The sequence below is a fragment of the Alligator sinensis genome, unplaced genomic scaffold (assembly GCF_000455745.1).
Source record: "Alligator sinensis unplaced genomic scaffold, ASM45574v1 scaffold1912_1, whole genome shotgun sequence".
NCBI lineage: Eukaryota > Metazoa > Chordata > Crocodylia > Alligatoridae > Alligator > Alligator sinensis.
The window spans coordinates 37,411-43,014 of NW_005843724.1; the positions used below are offsets into that span (position 1 = coordinate 37,411).

The 5,604-nt window shown below is 54.3% G+C and overlaps 2 long non-coding RNA genes across 6 annotated transcripts in view; both read right to left on the reverse strand.

The window, feature by feature from the left end:
• Positions 1-1,187: 1,187 nt before the first annotated feature.
• Positions 1,188-5,604, reverse strand: part of LOC102380801 — a 7,291-nt gene continuing 2,874 nt past the window's right edge. Inside the window, exons 1-4 of one of the 4 annotated variants that reach the window (XR_003092412.1) lie at positions 3,849-3,924; positions 2,600-2,719; positions 2,371-2,469; positions 1,188-2,124 (exon numbers count right to left, since the gene is read on the reverse strand). This is a non-coding gene — a long non-coding RNA (uncharacterized LOC102380801). Of the gene's footprint in view, positions 2,125-2,370; positions 2,470-2,555; positions 3,262-3,848; positions 3,925-5,604 lie in introns of those variants that run through there. The other 3 variants (XR_003092409.1, XR_003092411.1, XR_003092410.1) reach the window with 3 other exon arrangements.
• Positions 3,921-5,604, reverse strand: LOC102380968. 2 transcript variants are annotated; one of them, XR_325574.3, is made up of 6 exons: positions 5,571-5,604; positions 4,800-4,954; positions 4,616-4,699; positions 4,303-4,434; positions 4,115-4,193; positions 3,921-3,931 (listed from the first exon to the last, which is right to left on the reverse strand). It is a non-coding gene; the product is annotated as an uncharacterized LOC102380968 (long non-coding RNA). The 2 variants fall into 2 exon arrangements; XR_001359251.2 differs by lacking the exon at positions 5,571-5,604 and having other exon boundaries at positions 4,800-5,564.

Sequence of the window (5,604 nt, forward strand, 5' to 3'; positions counted from 1 at the left end):
GGGGGAAATGCACACCCCACACATGCAGCCAAGGGAGCATCTCAACACACTGCACAGGGTAGGCAGACAGCAGGGGGAAGGCCTCAGCCCTGAGAGCCAGCACCCACCACAGCTGGCATCACACTGCAACACCAGCCATTGTGCATCCTAACCCTAACCCTCCCCATCCCAGAGGCACGCACCTGCTGTGGGCACAAAGGAAAAAGCTCACCACAAAGACCTATAAAGGGCAAAGCAGAAATAAGTGCCAGACTTCAAGACCCCAGACTACTCCAAGCAAGCTCCTTACCAACTACTGGATCTACCCATCTAATGCCAACACACCCCACAGCGTCCAATTCCTCCCCCACTGCTCAACTCCACTCCCTGAACCAGCATTCACTTCCCTCCACACTAGACAAGATCCTACAAGGGGACAGAACAGGCAGTCACCCCTAAGGGCACAAGTGAACAGACCAAGGGACCAACGGGTACAATTCCCACCCCACGCACCCAGCCCTGAGCTCAAAGCTCCCTGAGGCATGCCTGGCCAGGGTGCACCCATCCAGCCATGACAAAAGGGTCACCCCCAGACACAGCACTCGCCCAACCTCACATAACGCTTGTCCTTCCCCAACACAGCCTCGTCCCTGCTTGCCTTCCTCTCCACGCAGGGGTACACAGGCACCTCCTGAGGCCACACGGGAAACTTTGCTACCATACAGCAGTGCAAAGCACAAGCAACTGCCCTACTGGAACACAATCCCACGCCGCTCAATGTAACATCTTACTCACTACAGGCTCTGCCCCCAAGTCCAGCGAAAGGGCAGAGGCCTCCTTCCCACTGACACAGAAGTCACCATAGGTGCACAGTCACCTGCTTCCTCCAGTTCCTAAATGGTTGCGGCTCTATGTCGCTTCACCTCTACCTCAAGCTCTCTTTTGCTCACGGTCCAAACATTGGCATTACCCCAAAACAACAAGCAATTACTACATGGGACAGTACTCACATCTCATAGTACTGAGGGGAGACACCTTCCCCTCCAAACCACCCCCCAAACAAAGTAGGCAGGGTAGTCAAGGCAGGGTAGTCAAAGTAGGCAGGTAGTCAAGCCCCTCCCCAAAGGGGGAACCAATTTAGGTGCCAACATGGCCTTCTTTCCATGCCTGGGAAGAGCAAAGGAAGAACAAAAAAAAAAAAAACGCCACACCGCTCCAAGTAACATCCTACCCACTGCAGGCTCTGCCCATGCACACAGCTCCACCGAACGGGCAGAGGCCTCCCTCCAGGTCACCCAGAAGTGAGCATGGCTGCACGACCACCTGCTTCTACGTAGCACTGGCTCTAGGTCTCTTCACCTCAGCTCACACTCCACACATTGACATCACACCCAAAACAACAAGCAATTACTACACACAACAGTATTCACACCTCATAGTACTGACAGCACAGACACAATGCCCTCCCCCCTGCAATCTAGGACACCAAAAGCATAACACCCCCACCCGCACATGAGGCACACAGGGTGCAGTCAAAGCCCACCCAAAGGAGGGGATCAATTTATATGCAAACACACCTATCCTTCCAGCTCTGGGAAGAGCAAAGAAAGAAGTGCTGCTGTGATTTTAGATATCAAAGTAGAAAGAAACACCAGTGACACAACCAGAGACATAGGACAGAGCGCACTTCCCAGAACTGAAGGGAGAGCAGTGGCAGCAACAACAGCCAGGCAGAGGCGGAGGCGCACGCACCCACTCCTCTGCCCCAGCACATCCAATGCCATGATCTGCACCCAGAAGCCAGGGGCAAACACTGAAACCCCTAATATACTCAAGGACAATTTCCAGCCTTTACAAGCAGTCAGGACTCAACACCAAGCTAAACCAAAATCAGGCTTACCCACCCTGCTCTGCAGCATCCCTAAGGGCCACAATTCCCTGCTTCAGCATCACTCCCCAGACAGCACGGAGCTCCAGACCCCATCACACACTAGGGGTTTCCTCCCCCACCCAAATACGACCAGGGAAAACGCAACCCAGCCTCCCACTTTAACCCAGCCCACCTTTCAGGATCCAGTTCCTCCATCTTCTACCACCACTGTAGAAAACTCACTTCTATTCCTCTCCCCCACAACATTGAGGCCACTGGAAAAAAAACAAAAACCTCATCAGCCCACCAAGGGAATGCAAGGGCACCGACTCAGAGATAAGGGACGTTCCCCTCTCCAAACCCCCAGCATACATCCAGCCCCACTATCCACTAACTCTGCTCACAAAGGCATGCCTGTGGCCAGCCTGAGGTGCATATTCACAGGCAATCAAGGACACAGCTAACCTACACAAGGGACAGCCACCACAGGAGAGCCCTCATCTCCAACAGGCACTACTCACCACAGCCAGCCACAATCATGCTGCTCCTTACCAGGTGTCCTCACAGCAGGAAGTGGGAGCAGAGATGCACCGCCTGCGAAGCTACACACACAAAACCTCCTAGAAACATGAAAGAACAAGTGTGGAAGAAGTGGTCAGGCAGGAAGACAAACACATCACACTGTTGCAAGACAGCTCAGACCCACCCCAGGAGTCCAGCCAGGTCATGCCACAGGGGAAGAGGCCTCACATCACACAAGTCAGGAAGTCACGACAAGGCTGCCCATTTCCTCGAGCACCATCTCTGGGACTGTTCACTTCATCTTCACAGTGTCTGCTTCACAGCCCTCAAGCCTTCGGAAGATGGCTCCTCCACACACATACAGAGACAAAGAAAAGGCAATTGCCACTATCAACAACTCAGAGCCCTCACCGCACTGGGGACAGTGGCCCCACCCTGCCAAGACCCCACGGGCACCTTTTTTTTTTTTTTTTAATCCCCCCCCCGCCATAGCTGTGAGGGTGCAGGCAGAGTCCTCTTAGGGCTTTCCCACAGCAAGCGAGGGAAGCAATTTAGATGTGCAAACACAGGTCTCCTGCTAGTTCTGGGAAAAGCAGAGAAATGCTGCAGTGACATGGAAGACAACAAGGCAAACAGGAAGGCACACGGACATGACAACCCGTTCCCAGCACTGGTGGGAGAGCCTGTGCCAAGACAGACAGCTAAGCAGAGAAACGCACCAAACTTCTGCCCCAGCAAAACCTGGAGCAGGCCAGACACCAGCACCCACGTGTTGGAAGAAACCTGGCTCGCAGAGCCAAAGAAGCTAGTGCCAGGGGCAGGCAGCAATACTCAGGCCTCACATAGAGCCCGATGAGGGACCCCTGCCCAGGGTGCACCACAGCAAGACACGAAAGCACACAGCACTGGGGGCAGTAGACCTTCCTTGCCAAGAGCCCACAGGCAACTTATTTTTCTTTATTTACTTTTACCACCACCACCCATAGCTGCGAGGGTGCAGGCAGAGCCCTCTCAGGGCTTTCCCCTACCAAGCAAAGGAAGGAATTTAGATGTGCAAACACAGGTCTGCTGCCAATTCTGGGAAGAGCAGAGAAAGGCTGCAGCAACTTTGAAGACAATAAGACAAACAGAAAGGCACACAGACACAGGACAAGCCATTCCCAGCACTGGTGGCAGAGCCTGTGGCAATACAAACAGCTAGGCAGTAACTCAGACAAAACACTCGTGGCCCGGCACAACCTGAACAGGGCCAGACACCAGCACCCAAATATTGGAGCTAACCAAGCTGAAGGACCCAAAACAACTAGTGGCAGGGGCTGGCAGGCATGCTCACGCCTCGTGCAGAGCCAGATGAGGGACCCCTGACAACAGCATGCCACCACAAAGGAGGAAGGGAACCTCAAACCCCACAACTCCCTGCCTCAGCCTTCCCACCACACCCAGGCAACCCCTCCCCCTCCTCCCAAACACAAAACACCTTCTAGCATCCTGATCCTCTGGCTCCATTACCACTGCTCTGCTCCAGTGTCCTCACCCTTTCCTTCCACACACACCAGGACCCTAGAGAGAACAGAGAAGAAGCATTCACCCCAAGCGAAAGAACAAAACATGGGACAAGGGAACCACTGGGAAAATTCCCACCCCACACATGCAGCCAAGGGAGCACCTCAACACACTGCAAAGGGCACACAGAGGGTACACAGACACCAGGGGGAAGGCCTCACCCAGAGAGCCAGCACTCACCACACCTGGCATCACAGTGCTCCTTCAGCCCCTGTGCAGCCTTGCTTGCCAGGCCTTCCCCATACAGAAGGCAGACATCCTGAGCAAAACAAAAACCTCAGCACAACAAGCAGAGAAAACAACAAAGGGCGAAGCACAAATAACTGCCAGACTTCGACAACCCCACACGGCTCCAAGCAAGCATTTACCAACTTCAGGATCTGCCCATCCAACACCAACACACGGTGCAGCATCCTGTTCCTCCCGCTTCACCCTCTGTGGGCACAGCTCCGCTCCACTCGCTGAGCCACTGTACATTTCCCTCCACGCAGGCCAGAACCCTAGAAGGGACAAAACAGGCAGTCGCCGCAGGGACACAACTGAACAGAAGAAGGAACCCACAGGTACAATTCCCACCCCACACACCCAGGCACCGGGTCAAAGCGCTCCAAAGGGGTGCTCAGCTAAGAGCCCCCCCATCCAGCCGCAGAAAAGGCCCCACCCCTGACAGGCAGCCCTCACCACGCCAGGTGTTATGCTACTCCTTCTTCAGTCCTCACTTGTCCCCGCTTCACTTCCTCTCCTCTCACAGGGTGCAGGAACCTCCTGAGGGCACACGGGAAACTTCGTGACCTAACAAAAGTGCAAGGCACAAGCAACTGCCCCACTGCAAGACAATCCCACACCACTCCAACTAAGCTCTTACCCGCCAGAGGCTCTGCCCATGCAAGCAGCTCCAGCCAACAGACTGAGGCCTCACCCCTGGTGACCCAAAAATGACCACAGGTGCACAGCCGTCCGCTTCCTCCACCTCCTTCTACATGGTGGCGGATCTACGTCTCTTCTTCTCTACCACAGCTCCTGTCCGCTCAAGTCCAAACAATGGCATCACCCCCAAAACAACAAGCAATTACGACATGGAACACAAATCACATCTCACATTACAAAGCAGAACCCCTCCACCACCACCACCTCCAACCCAGGACTCCAGAGGCAGCGCATACCCACCCCCAAACAAGCAACACAGGGTGCAGTCAGACCCCTCCCAAATGAGGGGACCAATTTAAGTGCCAACACAGCCCTCCTTCCAGCTCTGGGAAGAGGAAAGGAAGAACAAGAAGTGCTGCAGTGATATTAAAAATCCAAGTAGAAAGAAACACCAGTGACAAACGAAGAAAGACAGAAAAAAGTGCAGTTCCCAGAACTGAAGGGAGGCCACGGGCACCAGCAACAGGCAGGCAGAGGCAGAGACGCAGGTACCCGCTCCTCTGCCCCACCACACCCAGGGATAAGATCTGCACCCAGATGCCAGGACCAAACCCTGAAAACCCCTATACACTCAAAGGCTGTTTTCAGCCTTTACAAACAGAGCCAGGACTCACACACAGACTAAACCTAACCCAGGCATACACCACCCAGCTTTGGGGCACGCCAGGAGGCCAGAACCACCCCCGCACCCCTCCCTAACCAAGCCCACCTTTAAGCATTCTGTTCCTTCATCTTCCATCACC